At 36.6% G+C, this 24,427-nt stretch overlaps 1 protein-coding gene across 4 annotated transcripts in view; it reads right to left on the bottom strand.

Moving 5' to 3' along the window:
* LOC126267161 (guanylate kinase-like) overlaps nucleotides 1-6,626 on the bottom strand; it is a 44,451-nt gene extending 37,825 nt beyond the window's left edge. Inside the window, exon 1 of one of the 4 annotated variants that reach the window (XM_049972110.1) lies at nucleotides 6,450-6,626. The gene's annotated coding sequence lies outside the window, so the exon portion shown is untranslated. Of the gene's footprint in view, nucleotides 1-6,421 lie in introns of all 4 variants that reach the window. The other 3 variants (XM_049972109.1, XM_049972113.1, XM_049972112.1) reach the window with 3 other exon arrangements.
* Between the last annotated feature and the right edge of the window lie 17,801 nt (nucleotides 6,627-24,427).

Raw genomic sequence — 24,427 nt, 5'->3', positions numbered from 1 at the left:
ACTGTGTGTGGCAGAGGGTACCAAATACCACTAGTAGACATTTCCTTTCCAATTATTCACAATTGTGGCAAGGTAAAACCAACTGTCTATATGTGGCACTAATTTCTCTTTTCTTGTCTTCATGGTCCTTACACAAAATGTATGTAGAATCGTTCTGCAGTTACCTGTAAACAACTGTTCTCTAAACTTTCTCAACAGTGTTTTCTGAAAACGATGCCATCTTCCCTCAAGGAATTCCCATTTGAGATCACAAAGTGTCTCCACAACACTTGGCTGTTGATCAAACCTACTGGTAACAGATCTAGCAGCATGTTTCTGTATTGCTTCAATCTCTTGCTTCAATCTCTTCCTTCAATCCTACCTGCTGGGGATCCTGAACACTTGAGAAATATTCAACAACAGGTTGCACAAGAGTTCTATATGCAGTCTCCTTTGTAGATGAGCCACACATCCCTAAAACTCTCCCAATAAACCAAAGTTGACCATTTGTTTTTGCTTTTTCTATTACTGTCCTCACACGCTTATCCCATTTTATATTGCTTTAACCAGCATGCCTGGTTATTTAACCAACTTGTCTGTATCAAGCAGCATACTATAAATACTGTATTCAAACATTACAGGACTGTTTTTACCCTGAATTAACTTACATTTTATTATGCATTGCAATGTAAAAGGATCACTTCATCTACTTTAAGAGCTTGTACCCAGTCCTTACACAAGATAGACATTTTATCCTCAGGTAAGTATATGTTAACAAAATTTATATTTATGGCAACTTCTTTATGAATGAATCATTTTTGAAAGCCCGATAGTTTAACTAATACAATGTGCCAAGTAATTTATGTATAACAGGATCAGAATAACCATATCACACTGCTCTGAGGTACATTTCAATTACTTTTCTGGCAGCAGATCTTAAATGCATTTGTGTCACTAGACAACTCTCCATCAAGGATAATATGCTATGTTCTGCTTATCAAGAAATAATCAATCCCATTGTAATCCTGTCACGATACTCTATAACATTCAATTTCTTTAGTGTGTGTGTGTGTGTGTGTGTGTGTGTGTGTGTGTGCGTGTGTGTGTGTGTGTGTGTCAGAGCAGTATTTTATTGAACCAAATACTTATTGAAAGTCAAGAAACACGGAAACCACTCTTCTCTTTATTTATGATGATTAAATTATTGTGTATAAAGAGTTCAGGTTGGGATCTATGTGATAAATGTTTCTGGAATCCACACTGATTTCCATTGGAAAGGTCATAATGTTTCCAGTAGATTATTATTTTTGAATAAAGAATATAGAGGGTGATTCAAAATGAATGACCCGATTTTAAGACTACATATTTACTGATAAAAACATGTTTTAGCTATGCTATTACAAATTCTCTGTGTGTCAATGAGCAGCAGCATGAAAAACATCTAGACCATAAGTAGATTCATCATAAACTTTACACAATATATCTGCTTCTACAGAAGTTATGGTGCCTGTTATTCTGTTCTTCACTTCTTCTGTGCGATGAGGTAAATGGGAGATGAACGTACTTTCCTTCATATATCCCCCCAAGAAAAATCATATGGGCCATGTCTGGCAATCTTGGAGACCAAGAATGCAGGACAGTGTCTTGGGTCCAGTGCACCATGTTCAGCACTGGCCTCCAAGATCACCAGACATGACCCATGTGACTTCTTCTTGTGGGGATATGTCAAGGAAAGTGTATTCATCCCCCTTTGCCTCATCACATAGAAGAAGTGAAGAACAGAATAACAGCGGCTGTAACTTCTGTAAAAGCAGCTACATTGTGTAAAGTTTATGATGAATTTAGCTTTTGTCTAGATGTTTAACGTGCTGCCACTGGTAGACACACAGATCATTTGCAATAGCATAGTAAAACTTTAAGATTTTATGAGTATTTTGCAATTTATCCGATGTTTGTAGTTCATTTTCATAAAAAATATAGTTTTTAAATCAAGTTATTCTTTTTCAAACACTCTGTATTTTAGACTTTTGCTTTAAATGGAGGTGACACACAGAGTGGTAACTCTGTGGATGCAGTCTGCTTCGTTTTTGTAACAGGATGTGGCTTGCATTTCATTCTGATTTGTTGACAATGTTCATTGCTAAGTGGTTATACAGTAAATCATGGTGAAGAGTGAAGCTAACCACAACCAAATTCGGCATAAAATCTGTTGAGCTATAGTGATTTCAGTTGCTTTTCACATCACTAGCAATGATTATTATGTCGCCTATCATTATGGGGATATGACAAATAGTGGCAATACTTGTTGATTCTTTGTAAAGGAATATTTAGAATTCAACTCTCTCTCTCTCTCTCTCTCTGCCCCCCCCCCCCCCCCCCGCGCCTTTTTTTTGGCAGCTATGGTTAAGGCCCTGTGTTAGAATTGTCCAGAAACTTATTTTTGTGCGATGGGTATCCTTCATAAATGGCAAAAAAGGTGTCTTGACAGAGCTCTGACGACAGTGGTTTTTTGGTGGTTGGTGGAAGTTTCAAGAACTGCCATTCTGGTAGCTAAGACTGTTTCAATTAATAACTGCCTACCCATGTTTTATGCTTTGCTTTGTACCTTTTGTGCAACAGATGCAATTTCTAACAAAATTTCCAATATTGTTTGTGTAACAATGAAGTTATCTATCACTTATAATCATTCTGTTAAATACCTTCATTGTAAGATCAAACAAAGCTTTCTCCTGCAACACAAGTGAAGAAGAAGAAGAAAAAAAGTACAAGCAGTTACAGTGGTGTTTCTTATCGGGAAATTAGGAAGGTTGCACATCATGCAGGAACTGGAAGGAGGACAAGTGTTTTGCTACCACATTGTCTGATGGAGATTGCACCTGTCATTAGATACCACTTAAGTCAGCTGTGCATACCACATAAGTCAGCAGTGAAGCAGGAAATAAATTGCCAAATGTGACTGAAATCCTAGTGCATTCTGCTTGCAATACAGGTCTGCCCATTTCTTTCCGAGTTCTACTTGTTTATAAAGGGTACGATTTAGGGGAACAGTACAAAGGAATCACAAACTGCAATTTGTGGTTCACTGCATCCTTCAAAAATCAACTGAAATTGTATGACAGATTAATTTTCAATGATGCATGTTTTTATTGATTTTCTTGCCATAGAAAAAAATGTATACTATGGCTATTGGCATAACCTTTATATTTATGAACGTTTTGTTCTTGAATTTTTACAGTTATGAATACACACCCCATCTGGGGTACCACAGTTACGAATACAAACCCCATCTGGGGTAAACGTACTTTGAGATGATTTTTAATGCACCAAGTTGTGGAAAAAGTGCACTGCATGCTTACTGCTTGTTTCTGCATAATGAATAGTTCATGAGTAAATGAATATTTGCTCAAAAATATAAAAACACAGAATATTACTTCATCTGTACTCCACAAACCACCTCACAATGGGTGGAGGAGGCTATTTTTGGCACTATTATCATTCCTACTCTTCCACATTTCATTCACAAATAGTGCTTGGAAAAAATAACTATAGGTAAGCCTACATGAAAACGAACAATTAAGGCTAAATTTTAATACCAGAACTAGGTGCTACACACAACAAAAACTGATGAACTCATATTACGGAGCTTTTCATAAATCTATGTGATTTCTATCATTCTTATCAGTGTGATTGAAATTTATCCCTGTATACATTGCTTTATTACGTGATATTTCATGTTGCTGCACCATTACTGTGATAGGCAATTTACAGACCAGCATTCAAAATCTCATTTCCACTAACCTCTCCTGATCAGGTGTTTTTGGCAGACTTTACTGTGATTCTTGCATTAAAGCCAAAAATTTAGTATCATTACAAAATATGAGATTTACAAAAGAACAGGCATTGGAGTGAGCCAACAGTTTGACAAGTAAACAATTTTCTGCTAGCTGGAAGACAACAGTTCAAATTGACAGTGGTTGAGCATGTCTCTTGGTTTTCATTGGTTAAATACAAACTAACCTTATTAGCAACTGTACTGCACATTTCAGATTTACACAACAGAGTGCATCAGACAGTTAATAACTTTTTTTATCTTCAAGTTGTTTTACCTGCAGGGAGAATCTTAATGGATACTGAATTATTTTTCTATATAGAACACACCGGCAGCATAAGATTGGTATTTCCAGCTAATTACAAATGCTTCTCTGGGACACAACTACTCCATTTCCTTATATTTCATAACAGAATGCCAGTCCTTGTGAAACAGCTCCAACACTGCCAGGTGTTACTATCTTTAATTAATGTGTGTATTTCCTACAATGCAATACAATTTCAAAACCTAGTGGAATAATGAAGATAATCAACTATGTTTAATATAACAACACTGCAAATTTCAGAAGAGAAATAACAACAACAATTTAAGCTTCAACCAATGTCCTAATCAAACAAAGCGTGTGCCTGGAAATAAAGTGTTGGGTTTAAACATCCTGTTGGCAATGAGGTTATAAGTGACAGTGCACTGGTTTTGGTTGAGCAAGGATAAGAAAGGGAACTGGTGATGTCCTTTCAGAAGGAATGGCTACAGAATTTTTCCTAAAATCAATTAACAGACACCATGAAAATCCAAATTCGAATTGTAAGAGGGGGAGGAGGTTGTTTCAGCCCCATCCTTCTGATTCTGAGTCATATGCCTTAACCACTATAATCCATGGTGTCTGATAATGGGGCCATATTGCTGTTTGGAGTATGAAAGACTAAACAAACAGTGAGACCAATGCAAAGTACAACACTAAATATAACATTTAGATATTTTTGTTTTCCTTTCCAGGTATGAAATTAAAAACATGGGATGAGCACATAGAAACTGATGTTTGTATAGAAGCTGTGTAATAGTCAGGAGTTGATATGCAGACATTTGATTAGGTATGTGCATTGAGAATAACATACGGGGGAGTGTCCGAGTAAGATTCTTGGTTAATACTTGTTGCCGTGGAGCCAAAAATAGGCTATATACAAAGTAATAGCTTACAAACACAGCACAAGATAAATAGCAGTATCCCAAATGTAATAAATATTAGTTTATAACTAAAAATACACGTTTTAGCCTGTTTCTAGAAACTAAGAAACTTAGCACCCATGGTTCATATAACACGACATTTGTAGTGAAAAAATTTAGAAAAGGGTTCACTATTTGTCTTGTGGTATGTAAGTCTACAAACAGTGAATGAAAGTATTGTTATTTACACACATTTCTGTTTCACACACTGATTTCCTTTACTTCAACAGAAATTATAGTACAAATACAGACACTGTTCTCTATGGGTGGTGATATTTAATAGCAGAAATTAAATCAAGCAAATAAAATACTACAAAAACTGAATTCTTAGCAATTTCCATTTCATTGACAAAGGCTGAATAAAACATGCTAAATTTCCACAAACGTAGCCTTATACATTGTATCTTTATTCAATGTAGCAGTTTTTGTACAACGAACTCCAACATAAGTCAAATCAAACATCAGATAGGATATGGCTGGGGTAGTTTGGGAGGGAGATACATCAACACAGGCAGTCCTGGGAAGAAAAATGTTAGCCAGTTATAAGTTACTGAGAAAATTTATTTACAAATATCCTTAACCATAATTGACAGCTGTGCGACATGAACACAAATGAACTAAAATAACGACTTGTTTTGGTGCCTAAATAAATTTGGAGTAATAAGATACTAACATTTATCTTAATAAAACACAATTCGGTAAAGCACTCTCAAAAACAACTATTCATAAACGTTGAAAAATACCAAAAATATCTGGTGTTTATTTACATAGGGATAAATTATGTACACACAGTCTGGTAGACTCTCCAAACTTTACTTATTCCAAATTAATTACGAAAGAGACGCCATTACATCGTAAGTGAAAACAACAGACACTAGCAAGCCAGTTCTATAATTTCCAATAAACTCATTAAAATAAACGAAAAATTGTTTGAAACTGATTTAGTCTGAGAACTGTCATCTACCGACTAAACAAATATCTACACGATGCGATTAACCTATTATCAGCTTTCAAACTAGTAGTATACTGTGTCCGCGTCTATGAACTTTTTAGCCCCATTACTGTGCGGTGTAATAGTAAAATTAGCTAAGAGTTTCTAGGTGATTATACGAATAAGTCAACTGCAACAGTTCATCAATATCAACCATACTATCCAAAGTACATAAATCTGAGAACGTACACTTGCACGAATTCATGTGCTAATGGAGGATTAATGATTGGCATTCGCTGAAGTGGAGTTACACTAATTCGCCCTACAGTTGAATGCCATGGTTGGAACCGCCGATTACAAGAACACGTAACAACAGTAAAGGGTATGGAGCAACAGAGACGCGAACATACATATAAGTAGTAACAAAAAAAAATCAGTTCAAAACACTATAAACATACATAATGCTTCTTTCAGATAAGAACGTACTTAATAGAATTCCACTTCGGTTCCCAGCGTCCCAAGGCTGGTACAGAATATTACGCTGGAAAGTTAGTAACTATAGTTAATAGGATTGGGGTTATGTGCGGCTTCTACCGGAAACTTGACATCTTACTGTCTACGAACATCGCAAAGATAGCAGTATACTTCGAATTGTCAAAAATAAAAAACTGCAGAAGATGCATCATCCCCAATCATTGACAGAAACCGAAGATGAGAATGATATAACGAACGTTTTGCATAAATATGTTAACATTACGTTCTTCGTTGACGAATTAATACTAGTTATACTAAGCGAGAGTAAATTTATGAAAACTGGCATTTTGTGTCTCTGCGCCCTAGAATTTACATGTTCCCTAGAATTTACATGTTCACTGAAGAATGCTGTTTCCATTCCTGGAACCAACAGGTGAGTATTGGCTCCAACGTCACTTTTATATCTACTTATGTACAGATTATCTCCATAGCGACGACATTTATAACGAACGATTTTCTTTCTGCGTCCGATTGCAAAATAATTTCTGATGCCCATTTTGGCAAGACGACGTGAAAATCGGAATTAGTGTGGCATTGTGTAGTTATAGTTGGATGATCATTGAAAATGGGAAAACATGTTGTCGGTAGATACACAATTTACAAATTTAAATATAATTGTTATTTGCATATATAGAAGCCCAGATAGAAATGTAACTACTTTCACTGAAAATCTTGAGAAGGCACTTAACAGTATAAAAATAGTTAGTAAAACAACCATTATATGTGGTAACTTTAATATAGATATCAACAAGAACTCAAAAGACAGATTAAACCTTGAGGCTTTATTAAAAACCTACAATATACATACAACTATCAAATCCCCCACCAGAGTCACCAAATCGTCAAGCAGTGCTATAGAGCAGATACTAATAAATACAGATAAATATTTATACAAATCTGGAAATATGAATACAGGCTTCAGTGATAATTATGCACAGTTTATTGAATTCCCAGTAGAGACTGCAGGAAATACTGAACAACAAATGACAAGAAAAGAAGAAATTTTAGCAAGCACAACCTAGAACACTTCAGGCACTTACTAAAAAAAAGAAACAGGGAATGATATAGACAACTATGAGGACACATGTAAAAAGTTTGACATGTTCATGGAAATATTCTCCCATTATTTCAATATTTCTTTTCCAGTTAAAAACCAAACATTAAAAACTAGAAAAAGAAATGTTACATGGCTGACGAAAGGCATTAAAATATCATGTGCTGAAAAGAGGAGACTTTATGAAATCTCAAAAACACAAAATGTTACAGAAGAATTTCTGATGTATTTCAAGAATTATAAGAGAGTGCTTCACAAAGTCATAAAAGCAGCTAAAACAACAACAAATGATCACCATATAAAAATGGCCAGGAACAAAAAGAAAGCCATGTAGAAGATAGTCAGAGAACAAGTAGGAAATGAGACCTCTCAAAATGTAAATCTCCAGGTAATACATGATGGCAAAAAAAATTGCAAATGCAGAAGAAGTGGCCAATGCTTTTAATACATTCTTTGCAAATATTAGTGAAAAATTACTCTCTGACATGAAATCTTCAAATAAAAATACTGCTACAACACCATCAAATCAAAGTAGAAACTCGAACTTCCTATTTCTTACTCCAACCAACCCAAAGGAAATTATACTATCAATTAGAGAGTTAAAAACAAAATTTTCAAAGGTGTGGGTGAGATTCCAGATTAATTCATTAAAAATGTGGGTGACCTCATTGCAATACCATTAGCCCACATTTTCAACAGTTCATTAACAAATGGAGTCTATCCTTCCTGCTTAAAGACAGTGAAACTGAAACCACTGTGTAAAAGGGTAAGAAAGAAGACATAGCCAATTATAGACCTATTGCCTTGCTATCTACATTTTCAAAAATACTAGAAAAATTTTTTCATAAGAGGTTACTATATTTTCTGGAAAAGTGCAGAATATTATCCACAACCCAACATGGCTTCCGGAAAGGCTGATCAACAGAAACAGCAATATATGAATTTCTGGGTGAAGTACTCGAGAAAATTGATAGTGGACAAAAAGTAACTGGCATATGCCTTGATCTGTCTAAGGCTTTCGACATCATAGACCACATCCTATTGCTGCAGAAGCTTGAAAGAATTGGTATCAGAGGTATGCCTAACAACTGTCTTAGATTATATCTCACTGACCGCAAGCAAGTAGTAGAAAGACATTTTCACAAAGAAAATAAATCAACAAGACACTATTCTGATTATAAAGCAGTAAAAAAATATGGAATACTGCAGGGCTCGGTACTGGGCCCCATCCTATTTTTGATATTTATATATAAATGACCTAACATCAACCAACCAGTACCATAGCACTATCCAGATTGCAGATGACACAAGCATATTAGTCAGTGGGAAGACTGCAGAGATACTACAGACAAGACTGTCTGAGACATTAACAAATGTTGCAAACTGGTTCAACTAGAACAAACTAATAATAAATAAAAGTAAAACAGTAGCATTAAATTTTCGTAATGTCAAGAGAAACACTGAAGAGGATATAAGAATCCAGATGTCAGACACAGATATTGCAAGTGTGCCTAATACAAAATTTCTGGGGGTCTGGCTACAGGATAATCTTAGATAGGAATCTCACATTGACAACATATTAAAGAAGCTAAGTACCATGTGTTATTTAATGAGAGTGCCAGAAAACTGCTGTCATAAGGACTGTACAATGACAGTTTACTATTCTAATATACATTCTGTCCTAAAATATGGGATCACTTTCTGGGGTAACTCGCCATTGTGCCTAAAAGTCTTCAGGATGCAAAAAAGAATAGTGAGAATCATGGCTGGAATAAAAAGGAACAAACCACGTAGACCATTATTTAAACGGATGGGGATTCTTCCTCTTCCATGTATTTTCCTATTTGAAAGTGCAATGTTTATAAAGAAATATACAATAACAAATCCTAGTATCCTCCCCAAAAATGAAAATGTTCATCATCATAATACAAGACAGAAAACTGACTTTCAAGTACTCCATAAAAAAACCAGTTTGTGCCAAAAACGAACATTACGCCATGGAAAAATTATCCACAATAAATTGCCAAGAGAAATTAAAGTAAAGACATGTAAAAAATTTTAAACCAGCATTAAAAGAATATATGTTGACACATTGCTTTTATAGTGTGGAAGAGTTCCTCCAAAATCCTCAAGAGTCTAAGTGCTGATTATGCAAATACTGTAACCATTAATAATGGCCAATAAATACATTCACATGTAATTCTCTAGTTTCTAATGGGTTTCAAGTATAAGTTGTATACTGACTTGCCCAGTATATGAAGTAAAATTCTGTGAATGTAATTCTCTAGTGTACATGTCAATTCATAGTGTAGAAGAGTTCCTCAAAAATCCTTAGACCTGAAGTGAGGATCATGCAAATACTCTAATGGTTAATATTGGCTTATACATGTATTCATTTGTAAACTTCAAGTCTCTAATGTGGTTTAATTATAACTTACACATTGACTTGCCCAGTATATGAAGTGCTGTAAAATTTTGTGAACATAATTTTCTAGTTTCTAAAGTGTTTTGATTGTAAGATATACTTTGACCTGTTCAATATCTGATGTGCTGTACTGTGCATGTAAGATTTACTGGACCAATAAATACAATACAATACTGAAGAAAAGGATTCAGTAAGTATTTTGTAATGTCTTAAGAATATTACGAGATACTGCCTAACCCTGGAACAATATTATATAGTTCGATACAGTATGTGGAGCTGTGCTAGGAAAAGGCAAGTTTTGCAAATATTTTTAGAATTTAATTTTCACCATTATGAAACTAAGAGTAGCTAAACATGGCATTCATACATAACTATGTAGTTAACATCTTCCTCTGAAAAGTATGCTATATTTACCGAAAATAACTTTCAATGCAATGCCTGCAGAAATAAGAACATGAAACAGGATTCTGTAAGAAAGAGTCGAAAAAAACTATCTGACAAATATCTGTCAATTGTACTGAAGTATCGGCCTATATGAAGAGTAACACAAGACTTTGTTCGACAATGTATTTCCTCTGTCTGTCGTAAATATTTCTCTTGTTGCTCTTTTGATTGTTTCAGTGCAGATGGATACCCTCAACATCTACTGAACGGCAATAATATTGAGTGGGTGAACTTTTATTGATGGAGTGACAGCGAAAGTAAGAAGAAATGTATAGAAGTATTACACAGCACTATTTTCATTGTTTTGTACATAATAAAGACAAATCAATTTTTCACAAGAGCTTATCTGCATTCTGTGTATTATAAACCTTTTTAAAGTGACTTGCCCATATAATTGTACACTTGGTCCCCAGTGGCCCACATGATGTAGAACAAAGGGCATTTTTCTCAAAGAATGGTCTCGTTTTTGCTCATCAAGTCAAGTTTTTCCAGTCTCCTTGGGTTTCTCTGCTATGTCAACTGACGATTATTCACTTGCAGGTTATGTTATCGCTGATTCTTCAGGTCCCCTTTAACAGATCCAATCCATTTTCTCATTTCAGTTTAAGCTTTACTGAGAATGCTATAGAAATTCACAACATATGCAGTTAGTCTGGATGGTTCTATCCTTTTAACAACCCTACAGAATTATAGTCTGTTTTTAATTCATAGGTGAGTAAACATTGGTACACTTTCCATTTCTTTATTTGCTCTTAGTGTCTGTGTACCTTCCCAAGTAGAATGTGGGCCTAAAATTTCCTGGATTACTCTTCATTCTCGCTTTTGTGTTTCATCAGTGTTGCTATTTTTATTTAAACAAGTGTTTCAGCCCTGAAAGGCACATACTGTATCTAAGTGTCTCAGTTTTATGTATTTTTAGATTATTGTCATTATTATTATTATTCTCATTACAAAACATACAGGCTGACTGTATCGAAGCAGTCTTTACTCCTAAAGTGAAATTAAATTTGGAGTCGCATTTAACTGTTCGTAAGCATGTGTTAATTTTGTATAAATAAAACTCTAAAAATATGTAAACAATGGTGATCTTTCATGGAAAGTGAATAAAAAGGGTGAAAATACGATAATACCTATTAAAAGATATCTTATTACATCCTGTTTCCTGTTGTATAATTTCAACAATGAATTAGTTGTGACAATATGGAAATCGTTTTGTGACGCATTAGCATACAATGACTTGGATACTTTGTGTAAGGCTGATAAAGGGATAATTAAAGAGAAAAATTCCACTGTTCTTGTTTAATATAGTGTGGTCATTAGTGCCATCACTCTAATACATCTTGTATCATAGCAGTTCATTTAAAAACAAATCAAACAAAAAGAACTACAAAATATTAGAGATTGATACTGAAAAAGGAAGCTGCAGACAAAGAAGCTCAGAAAATACAAAAAGCTCCAAAATGAGGCTTCTGTAAATGAACACTGCTAGAACAAACTTCAGAAGCAAATTGTTTGTTTCTATGGACACTGATGAGAACGGTGAATCATCTGCTAGATATTTCATGTATGCAGTGTAAACTCTTTCCTGCTCCAGGCTGCTTCTGAGCTAAAAAACAATGTATTGATATAGACACCCTCAGCAGTCTTACAGTTATGATTACACATTGTAATTAGCTGTTATGTTGAGTGTTTAAACTAACGCCATTTGCACACAACATTTGGTGACCCTGAATGTCCGAATCATGCCAGAACAATCACATTGCATGCCAGAGAAATTGAGTCATCTACTGGCATGATAAAATGCATCGTACATAAGTTTTCATGTCAGCTGTGCTGCAGAAAAGGCTCATGAATAACTGTATCACATAATTAATGCCTACCATGACAACACTGACATGCTAGTTGCAAATGTGATACCTAGTCCATCTGTAGGGAAATCCCTGCCCTTACAGTACTATTGATCACTCAACGCAAGAGCCAGTTTGTCTTGTACCACATCACTTTGGACAAAACTAAATACAGTTATGTGGTGACTGTACTTAATGAGGAAATGGCTATGGAAATAGAAGAGATCCTAACTTCATCATCAAACACTGAATGATATCCCTCTATCAAGTATGGACTTGTAGCAAGCTTGTTGCAGTCAGAAGCTAAGCTTTTTTAAAAATTGCTCCACACTGAAGAAATTTATGACCATACACAATCTACTACTTTGTCGTCTCCTCATGTTGGCAGACAATCCAGTTAACGACGATATTTTGCAGAATATATGGCTGTCGCACTTACATGAAGAAAATACCCACAGTTCACACTGGTGAGCTCAACGCACACGCTCAAACTGATGACTAAATAGTTGAAATGTATACAGCAAATGGTATCGCAACTGCGTCTGCCGAAAGAGAGATTTCTCTGAAAGCACTGCAAGCATAAGTAGCTGTGATGCCCCACATGTGCTGCGACAGTGACACTCTTCCAGAAGAAACAATTTTTGCCTAACAGTGAGAATATCTGCGGGTACTATAAAAAATATGGAGCTGGAAGTTCTACCACTCTGAGAGGGGGAAACATTGCCAGAAATCAGTAGCAATGGTGACTGATTTGAAACTGGTTAGCTGTTGACTATTTAGAACAGATCACTCTAGTAAGCTGCAGTTTCTCATTCACTCAGGCGCTGATCGCTCAGATTAGTCTCCTTCTCATTTTCCCCAGTGGAAATGTGACACCAGTGACCTACATATTATGGCTACATCAACTTACATCTAAACTACAATCTTCGATGTGAATTCATCTGGAGGTTCATTGTTGATGATGTGCTGTAACCTACTGTTCAAGGAGCTTTTTTGTCTTGTCTATTTGTAGTCTCCTTCCACATCTTCACAATCAGTGCCTGTTTGACTCTGCAACACCATCGTCTATTCTGCAACACAGTTGTCTATTGTAACCATACTAGCATCAAAATGATTGCATGCATGTACAGTACAATGACCTACTTTATCAGTTCCCTGACATCACCTCTCCATCATCTGTGCCAGCATTGCTGAGACATTCAACAGTGCAGTACATTTTCATGTCACCGAGTCACCAAGTTCACACATGGTCTCATTGTCTGTGTCTGTAAAAACTGAAGATTGTTAGTACAAGGGATATGTGACCCTTCAAACAGTAGTTGGAGCTCTCCACATCATACATTTCCTAAGAAGGATAACGAGTGGTACCCATGCGGCGAGTATCATCAGTTGAATGCCAGGAAGGTACCTGATCATTATTCTGCACCACATATCAAAGGCTTTGCTATGCCCATTCATGGTAAGACTGTCTTCTCCATGATTGACCTCATAGATACTTTCTATCATGTACCAATCACACCAAAAGATATACCCAAAACTTCACGAATTTGTGTGGATGTAGTATGGGCTATGAGTATAGCTCAGACTTTCCAGCACTTCATGGAAGAAGTAACTATAGACTCAGAGTTCTGTTAGTACTACATTGATGACCTGGATGTAATGTCACCTAGTTAGGCAGAGCATTGATCATTTCATCAACTATTCCCTTGACTACAAGATCATGTGTTAGTGATTAACCACAAAGTGTGTCTTTGGAGTGGCAGAAGTAAAATTCCTTGGTGCTTTATCAATGCATACAGAATTCTGCCACCTAGGGGAGAATAGAAGCTATTTCTCAGTTGCTCAAGCCCACTACAATATGAAAATTACACCACTGACAAACTTCTACCGACGTTTTCCATGCGGTCATTCACTACTGCCACACCTCAACGAAATGCTAAAATGTTTGCCTAAACCTGGAGACTCGCTATAGTGGACTGACGAAACAAAATCATCCTTGGTCAGAGTAAAAGCTGCTATTACAATTGGTTCATTGTTAGCACATCCTCTTCCTTATGCACCTCTCTGAGTTATGGTAGACACATTCAACTATAGATGCTGCCGCCCTACAACAATATGTGCAAAACAATTGGCAGCCTCTGTCCTTCTTCAGCAAGTAAGTATCACCTTCACAAGTGAACTGATCAATGTATGACTGTGAGCTCTATGTGGTATATGCCTCAATTTAAATGTTTAGGTGTGTGCTTGAAGGTAAACATTTTACACCTTACACAGATCATAAGGCATTTGTGTCCACTTTCTGCCAGAAGTCAAACAAGGCATCTCTGTACCAGTCAGAGCATGTAGACTTCACTGCGCAATCTACTATGGATATTCAGAATGTTGATGGCGAGCAAAATGTATGAGCGGATGCACTGTCTCACATTGATGCCATTGTGAAGCAATTTTACTTTGTAAAACTTACCAATGCTCAGGAAGGAGTCAATGAATTGAAGGCTTGGCTTAAAGCAGCTCTGATTCACTCAACAGTGCTATACCCTAATATATCAGTGTTACAAGCACGACCATTCATTATGGCAGTTTTTTGCAACCAAGCTGTATTGTCTCTTCACAGGCTCTTTCATCCAGGAGTACGGGGTACTGCATCTCTAGTGAAGAAGGCATTTGGTTAGGCAAACGTTAGGAAGGTTTCTAAAGTATTTGATCATCAGTGCAGTGCTTGTCAGCACAACAAAGTAACTCAGCATGTAATAGCTCTGCTTGGTACCTTTGCCCCACTGAGTCAACATTTTGAACATGTCCTCATCAACAAGAGTGGACCTTTACCACTGTTAGGAGGGTATCAACATTGCCTGCTAGCAACTGACTGTTTCTCTAGTTGACCTGAAGTCTCTCCTAGGAAAGACAGAACAGTAGCAACTGTAGCAATAAGCTCCTTCCGTGAGTGGAACCTGTAATTCGGCATTTCTCTCCATGTCACTAGTAATCAGGGCAAGCAATTCGAGTTATATCTCTTTAAAGCACTCTCAGCATTGTTTGGTATAAGACATATTGAACCTGAGCTCGCCAGCCCACCGCTAATAGTCTTGTGGAATGGCTTCATCACCAGTTAAAGACATCTCTCAGATGCCTTACCACTGAGCACTGGACTGACAGCCAACCTGTTGTTTTATTAGGCCTCTGGACAGACTTCAAAGAACATCTCAGTGCAACAATGGTTGAATTAATATATGAGCAGACACATTGATTGCTAGGGTAGTTCTTTACCGACACATTAAAAAGTACTACGGGAGCCCCAGATTTTGCACACCATCTTTGCTCATAGGTATGCAAGCTTGGTCCTGCAATTTCCAAAGAATGCTCTACCCAGTGACCTTTCTTTTTATGTGATTTAATGTCATGAAAACAAGATTTTAATCTAACACAACGCCATTTGAAAAGCTCTCTGACCATCACAGAGCTTTTCATAAACGATATTATGACGCTATGATAAAATGTTCAATGCTAATATCAATGATTCTTCTGTCACATTATCAATCGGCAGACTCAAACCAGCCTTCACCCCAACTACAACTGGGATGCTTCCTATATTTGTAGTTCTATGACAACACCAGTCATAACTAATCTGCCACTGCCTATGACTCCATATTAATTGCAAGTAACAACTTGTTTTGCACATCATGTACATTTGAACAATAAATACCACTGACACATTGGTAAGAGGGAGGGAGGAAGTGTACAGTGATACGAACAGTGACTCATCTGCTAAATAACCATGCAGTGTAAACTCTTTGACTGTCTGCACTGCCTCTGAGCTAAAAAAACGAAGTGTTCTTAGCAGTCTTGTGATTATGACTGTTCATTGTCATTAACTGCTATCTTGTGTGCTTAAATAAATTGCATTTGCACATGACATTTCTTTTAATATTTTATATATGATCACATAGCAAAAAATAGATGTATATTTGAGGGACTTGACATTTTGTAGTCAGAACCCAAAACAGAAGGTAAGTACCGAACCAAAATCGCTTTTGTTAGAATGCGGTTGTGCATCTTCACATATGTGACATATTTGTTTGTTATTTTTAGTACAAATGCAGCACACTAGTAATTCTCTCACTGCAGAAGCAAATTGAGCATAACAACAGGAAACAGACCTTTTATCAATGATCGTAATGCAGTTGCAGCAGCTATGGCCACCCATGCACAAACATTTGTAAAAATAAGCAGGTCATGATCATATTTGGTAAAAATGAATAAGGTTGAAGTTCCCACATTTTTCGTACTGTATCTACAGTTATTTAATTTTGGAAACAACTTTGAATAATGACATTGGTTTGTGGTCAATGAAACAGTTAATCAACAGAAAAATTTGTATACTGCAGACCTCGCTTTTCTTGCCACAGCAGTTTTTTTATTCCACAAAAACAGTAACAAAATGGCTAGCTTACAATAAAATGATATAAATAAGGCAACAGATAATTGCAGTCATAAATCAGAGCATTCAAAGGATCATCACCTTTAGCATCTTAACTGTCACCTTCAACTGGTGGCAGTCCAGCATGCACATTTTCTTCTTCTGCAGCCCGAGATTCCTCATCATCATTTCCCAGACCCTAATTAATCATTCAGTAAATCCTTGATGTGTGTTCCTTCCAGGGTAAATTATGTGGACAGAAGAGGAATCCTGAACAGCGACATTATAAAGTCCTTCACTGCTTTGTTATTTTTTGTCAGTTTCAGCCTTCTAAACGCATCCTCATTTATAACGGACACCAGATTTTTGCTGTCATATTCTTGTATCTGCTGTACTACTGATTTCTTTTTCATGTGTGACGTGCAGGTGAGGTTAGGGTTGGGAACATGATCGAACCCATCCCATCTCCATGAGGAATCCAGTGTTCCTAACTTATACCCATTCTGTTGAAGACAATTTGGAGCATGTTATCATATTTCTTATTGTGATTCTGATACTTAAGCGGTTTCTGGAATTCATTTTCCAAATACATCTTGTATTCAATATGTTCATCACTCCCTATATCGTTAAAAATGTAACTTGTATATTTGCCCATTAACCAAATTATTGTGTTAATTTTTGCCTGAGGGTAAAAATTTCTTCTGGTCTGAATAAAATGATACATTGTTTGCTGAAGTTCTAGTTATTTGACAAATTTTCTCCCTGTTCCACCTCCAGTTGATAATTTGATCTCCACGTGTGCAATGGTGAGGCACACTATCAACGAGGGTTGCATTTGCTGCAGAGGTCAGTGTTACGTAAAGTGGTGGTAAATAGATGCTCGTTAGTGCTTAGTATGCTGTAGTAGAATTCTACAGTCTGTTTCATTTCTCTGGCCATATCTATCCTAAAAGATATTAAAACTTTCCTTAACTTCGGTTTCGCTCATTGGGGTCCACCATTTTATCACAGCTGGAAAGTTGTTCAGTGACCTCTACAAGTAAAGACATTAAGGAAATAAAAGCAAAGCTAACAAGTCTGAAACGTAAGGAACTGCAGGTAGTTAAGATAAAAATCAAAAGCAAAGTCAGTCACTGAAGATGAGACAGCAGCATTGTACACGCCAAGAATAGAAGAAGAAGTTTCATGGACGACCTTGAATTCGATAATGGTGCCATAATCACCACCCTGAACGAAATAATTAAAGAGATCTCAGCGTATTATGAACATATGTATGTGTCAGGGAAACAAAAGAAGGAGAAAACGATGAGCTCTTTGGTACATATCTTCCACGAATATCGCGAGATGATGATGAGAACATTTCTTTGGACATCAACAAGAAAGAGGTATTGGAAACTGTGTGCAGCTCCCCCGCTAGAAAATCTCCATGACCTGATGGTCTGCCCACTGAATTCTATAAACGATTTTGGACCCTAATAGGAGAAAAGTTCACCAAAAATTTCAGTGAAGTCTTACAGGGAAAGCCAGTGCCTGCAGAGTTCAAGCAATGCAAAATCGTGTTGATCCCGAAGATCAGAGGCTGCAAAAAAAAAAAAAAAAAAAAATAAACAACCAATGGCCGACTTCACTTTTAAATTCGGATTATAAAATTATAGCTCGAGTAATTAATAAACGCTTTACACCATGCACCACTGACATCATAGGCCAGCAGCAGACTTGTGCTTTTAGAAGGGCGATTTTACAAACTGCAGCTTTGTATCGTGGTGGCATTGCGCTAGTGTAGGCAAGTAACATAAAATGGGGACTGCTTTTCATAGACTTCCATAAGGCATTTGATCAAATTAGTCACAAACACCTGATAGAGTCAATGCGCCAAATGGACTTCCTGCCAAAAACCATCGACATCATCAAGAACATGGCGATGGGTGTTGCTGCACAAATCTCCATTAAGTGTCAACTGAAAAAACAAATTTAAATAAAAAGGGGCAGCCTTAGGTGGTTTTTCAAAAAAATAAATGAACAAAACGTGATACAGGGACGAGCCCATTTCACGCAAAAACATGATAATAATTCTTAAAGGAAAGCTTCCCACAAGAAAATGTAGAGATTAGGAAATGTAGAGATTCGGTGTACACTTCCAAAGAAAACCTGGATGAGTTTAAGGCCACCCTCCATACAATTGATCTGATACACAAGGATGTGAAAGCCAACGATAATCAAAATAACATGAATAATAAGAATGGGTCCTCGCGACCAGGTCAGCTGCAATATTGGCAACAACTATGGCAGGCCGCAAGGGTGCCAGGGGCACAGTCCATGAAGTCAATGCCTGTCACCTAGCTATGACGGTCGGCCTACCGCTCTACAGAAGAACTTTAAAAACAAAAAGAAGTTTAACAACATGTGTCGACCTGGGTATCAGGGCAACAGCAACAGTTAGTATTATGCCAACCAAAACTCACAGTACTGGAACAGGCCTAACCAGAACGTGAATAACTTTCCACCCAACGATAGTAACAATAGTCTGCAAAACAGTCATATAGTGAGAACGCCAAGTGACTATGTTAACTGGGTTCCATATGCACAATAAGGGTATGCCATAAATATAGTGGAGGTTACAAATGAGCAGTGGCCACCTAGTGTACAGTCTGCATCGACAAAGGAGAACCGACCACATTAAGCCCTTGAATGCCGGTCATAACATGGTCTGGGGGTACAGAACAAGTAAAACCAAACCTACTTACATAGATACAATGATGGTATTGACATCAGGGACGAACTAACAAAGATGTCACACACATGCCAACATAAAGCACAAGTAGCAGTGCAGACTAAAATAAAAGGAATTGTGGGTAAAATACCTAGCACTATAGTTTTCGATACAGGTGTGACGACAAATTGTGCCTCGCAAACATTATTCGAAAGAATATGGGAATCCACAAAAATCCTGTGCTGCCAGTAGAAGGTTGCAAAGCTCAGTTGTTATTGGTGCAAAAGCTATATTAGTGAAATAGCAAATGCAGGTGAAGATAATAATAGGGAATGGAGTTATATTGCCTGGCCCTAGTAATAAGTGGTGTAACTGTGGAATGCCTTCTCAGCATCGAATTTTTTTTAGAGAAAAGCATGCAGTGATTGACTTCTCCAAATGAAAATTCTTTTTGATGTGTGATGGTAAACAAATGAAAGGTGATTTTTTTCACATGTCTGAAAGACAATGTAAGTTTTGTCCAGGGTTAAAGGTACAGTTTCTCAAACACAAAAGTGCGCTGTGTGAATATATTATGACTCAAAATGAGAGTAGTGTAAACAATAGGGAACACATTAATACTAAGACCACAGACTCCACTTATTTAAGTAAAACATAACAGCAAATGTGCTGATTAAACATTTACACACATTTGACGAAAAACCAGGCATAATTGATATATATGTCTATAAAATGAGTTTCAAGCCACATGAAACGTATTGTAGGAAATCATAACTCATTCTTTGGACCAAGTTAAAGGATGTTGATCACAAATTAACAAAATGACTATATGGAAGGTTATAGAATCGTCTTTATCTCGATAATGTAACTTACTATGTGCAGAAAACAAAGCAAATGGACAGGCAATACTCGTTTTAGATGCAAGTGGCATTAATAAAATTGTTTTACCAGGTCGTATTCAACTGGAGACCTTAGAGAAACAATTAAAAATTCTATTATGTTAAATACCTCACTAGCCTAGATTTGAGGAATTCTTATTGGCAGGTAAAGCCTCTTGAAGAGTAAAGAAAATACACAGGTTTTTTTTTTTACACGAGAAGGGGTTACCAGTTTTGTGTACTGCTTTTCGGATTAAATGTAAATACAGGATTTTTTATTGCAGTTCTTGAAACAATGCTTGGTACTGATCTTTTAGATAAAGTGACTGTATATGTTTATGACATTCTCACTGCTACTGAAACATGGTCAGAACATCTTGAACTACTTGACAGAATTTTACATTGAATTTTCAAAACCAATGTTACAGCTAACTTACAAAAATCTAAGTTTGGTGGAGAAGAAATAAAATTTGTAGCACATATTGTTTTGTCAGCAGGGAGCAAATCTGATCCCATTAAGTTAGATGCTATAAGAATCTTCCCTCATCCTACAATGAAACGGCGGTTAAAAGTATTTTTGAAATTAACTTCATTTTTTCATCTTTGCGTTTCTGAACAACAATTAACTAGTCTGCCACTTTTGAAGCTCTTGAAAAAGAAAACCATCAGGTGTTGGATGGATACCTGTAGAAAATTTTGAGGGTATAAAGCATACCTTATTAAGTTCAAATATCTCATGCTATTCAAATATGAATTTAGATTTTTGTATAATAGCTGATGCTTCATTACATGGTCTTGGAGCTTGTCTGTTCCATGTAAACACAATCAACTCAAAACAAGAGATCACCATAATTCATTTTGTTAGTAGAACACTTTCAGAGGGTGAACTTTCATATTTGGCCACTGAATTAGAAGCTTGGCTATTCTATGAGCCTTCAAAAAGTTCAACTATTACATCTGGGGTAAACATACATGCGCATACTGTGACCACCAGGCTCTAATTTTTCTACTGCCGTGCATATTACTACACGCAAGAATTGCTAGGGGGACTGCTACCCTTCAAGAGTACTCATCTGAAACCGCACATGTCCCAGATAAGGACCACATAGTACTGGTTGCACTCTCAAGGTTACTGCAAGGTCTCACAGACTTAAATGAATTTCAGAACAGATTAAAATCGTAGAACTTTGTTAACAAAAGACACACACTACAGTCAGTATTATTTAGACATGTGCAAATACATGGCTCTACTACAAAATCTAGATGACAGACGGTAGACTGTAAAAACACAGTTTATTCAGAACACCTTTGAAAATGTAAAAACACACTTAAAATTCATAATGATGTATTATTTTATTCAAGAAACGCTAAGTGAAACAACTGGTGTGTGTGTGTATTTCTTATTCTTGTAAACATGCTTTAGTATGGCATACTCATTATTTTTGGGGCGACTATGAAACAGATAAATGACTAAGAAAACTCAACAGTTGATTTTACTTTCCAAATATGTGTAGGTGCATACACAACCAGATAAAAACTTATCTGATTTGTCACAAGCAGGTGCAGTGACGTTGTGTTACACCTAATCATACCAACCAAACCCAGAGAGTTACTCTGTGCTGATATCACAGGTCCAGTCACAGCTGGACATGGCAGTACAAAAAATCTAGTAGCGTTTAATGATGTGTTCAGAAAATGTGTAAAGTTTATGCTTTAAAGTCACTGACAGCATCTGTCATAATATGAAGAATCTCACAGCACTATCTGACAATGACAGGAAAATCTGACAAAATTCTTACGGACAATGCAACAAATTTCACAAGTAAAGAAGTGGAGAGATTTTCTAAAGGAACAAGGCATTGAATACGTTCTTATCTCAAGATTCCACCCACAAAGTAATGCTGCAGAGAAAATTCTACAAAAAATGTAACAGATGTTTATGGACTTATGCTAGTTTATATGTTTCTTTCATTTATTTTTAATTTATTTATTTCAAATTCAATGAATCCATATAGTGATGAATCGCAAGGATGTGGAACGAGTCAGGTTTACAACTTTACAGATATACAAGATAACGTGCAATGAGAAGAATGTAGCAATCTGGTGATATAAGCTTAAAGGCTGAACTAAAATTAAATACATACAGTTCAAATAAACATGTTGTAAATTACTAAAAATAACTATTGGTACAGAAAAAAGAAAATTCTTACATTGATCATCTTAGGCAACGAAGATGAACATTATATAAACAGAGACTAGAATATAAATAGAAAATACAATAAAAAGATACAAAGACAATCACTGATTAGGCCTACTCTGCAGGTACACACCCAAAGAGTAGAAGGATTTATCCATAAGGGATTTTCTTCGTTTAAATTTAAATGTAGGTGGGGAATTAATGTGGGTTTGATATCAGGTGGAAGAGAATTGAAGGTTTTTATAACAGAATAATGAACACCTTTTTTTAAATGATACTTAGCTGTTTTAGATCGCTGTATAAATAATTTTAGACCTTGTAATGTGATCATGGTATGCATTACTGGATGTAAAAAGAGAATTGTTATTCAAGACAAAATCATCAAAGAGAATAAGTACTGGCATGTGATGGTTAGAACTTGGAGCTTCTGGGACAGGTTTCTGCAAGTATATTTTGGATGAATACCACTCATGATTCTAATTGCCCTCTTTTGTGCAGTAAAGAACTTTTTGGCTGAAGTATGATTACCGCAAAGAAATTATACCATATGACATGGTGGAGTGAAAATAGCCAAAGTGAGCTGGTTTTATAGTATTCATGTCACCAATAGGGATAATTATATGCAGAGGCATAAGTTGCTACACTTAGTCTTTTATGGTGAGCTAGAATATGCCCAGATCAGTTTACTTGTCATCAGTGATAATGCCCAGAATCTTAGATGTGTCACACTGTAATATACAGGGTGGAGAAAAATTGTGTCACGAAATTTTAACCCTGAATATCTGATGCCAATAGGAACCAAAATTAATAATGTGTAGGTCGACAATGCACCATTTTTAAACTACAGAAACTTGGCGCCACGCGCTCCGATTGGCTGTGGGATTGCCGTTCTTTAGTTGACAGGCAGCATATGGTCGTCAGTTCACACAAACAAACGTCCCTCGCCCTGTCACTGCAACAATATGAGACTCACACATGTCGAATAGTTTCACCCACCCAGACGAGAACCACCTATAAACGAAGATGAATTAATGGATCGCATTTAACACGCCGCCAATCACATCAAAGCAACACCAGGAATCTTTGAAAGAGTTCGGTAAAGAACGTTCGACGTTACCAAGCCTGTGTCGTGTCAGAGGGTCGCTAGTTCGAGCACCTTTTCAGGGCCGATACAATTTGTAAAATACTTTCTGTACGCGAACTAGCAGCTATTCACGGGTTTGTTCCCAGTACGTGTTATCATGAAACCAGGCCCTGCGAGTGGAAGGCAGACACACTAGCACCAAGCACGTGGGTCGCCTTGGATACATTGCAATCTCCGGCAGGCAAAGCATTCATGGTCATGCGTTGTCCACAGCATCCGGCAGCAAGGGAATCCAATTGGAGAGTGTGGCACCAAGTTTCTGTAGTTTAAAAATGGTGCATCGTCAACCTACACAACATTTGTAATTTTGGTTCCTACTGTCATCAGATATCCAGGGCTAAAATTTAGTGACACAATTTTTCTCCACCCTGTACGGAGTGATTATAATTGAAGTTAACTTTTAAAACGCTGTAGAAATAACGCCACTGATAGGAATGACGTGAAACTGCAACAGAATATTATCAGAGAAGGGGAAAACGTATGGCAGAAGAAAAATAAATAGTTAAAAAAGGTAGAACAGATGGCACTGTATGCATCATAATTTAATAGTGGTTGACTACAAATGCCAAATGAATCATACAACAATGCCTAAGCTGTATGTCTGACGTGAAACGAACTGTACTACTCAGTGTATATTAGTGTACAGGTGTGATACTTTTAGTTACGTAATGCCATCAACCATGGCAAGATCATATGACAGTGGATGGGAAAAATCGATTTTTAATTGTCCTGAGGCCAAAAACCGCATGAAAAGCATCACATCGGTTTTTAATTGTCCTGAGACCAAAACCCGCATAAAAAGCATGAATCAAAA

Source organism: Schistocerca gregaria, chromosome 4, assembly GCF_023897955.1.
Source record: "Schistocerca gregaria isolate iqSchGreg1 chromosome 4, iqSchGreg1.2, whole genome shotgun sequence".
Taxonomy (NCBI): Eukaryota; Metazoa; Arthropoda; class Insecta; order Orthoptera; family Acrididae; genus Schistocerca; species Schistocerca gregaria.
Note: the sequence above shows the minus strand (reverse complement) of the source record. Positions and strands in the feature narration are given on the sequence as shown.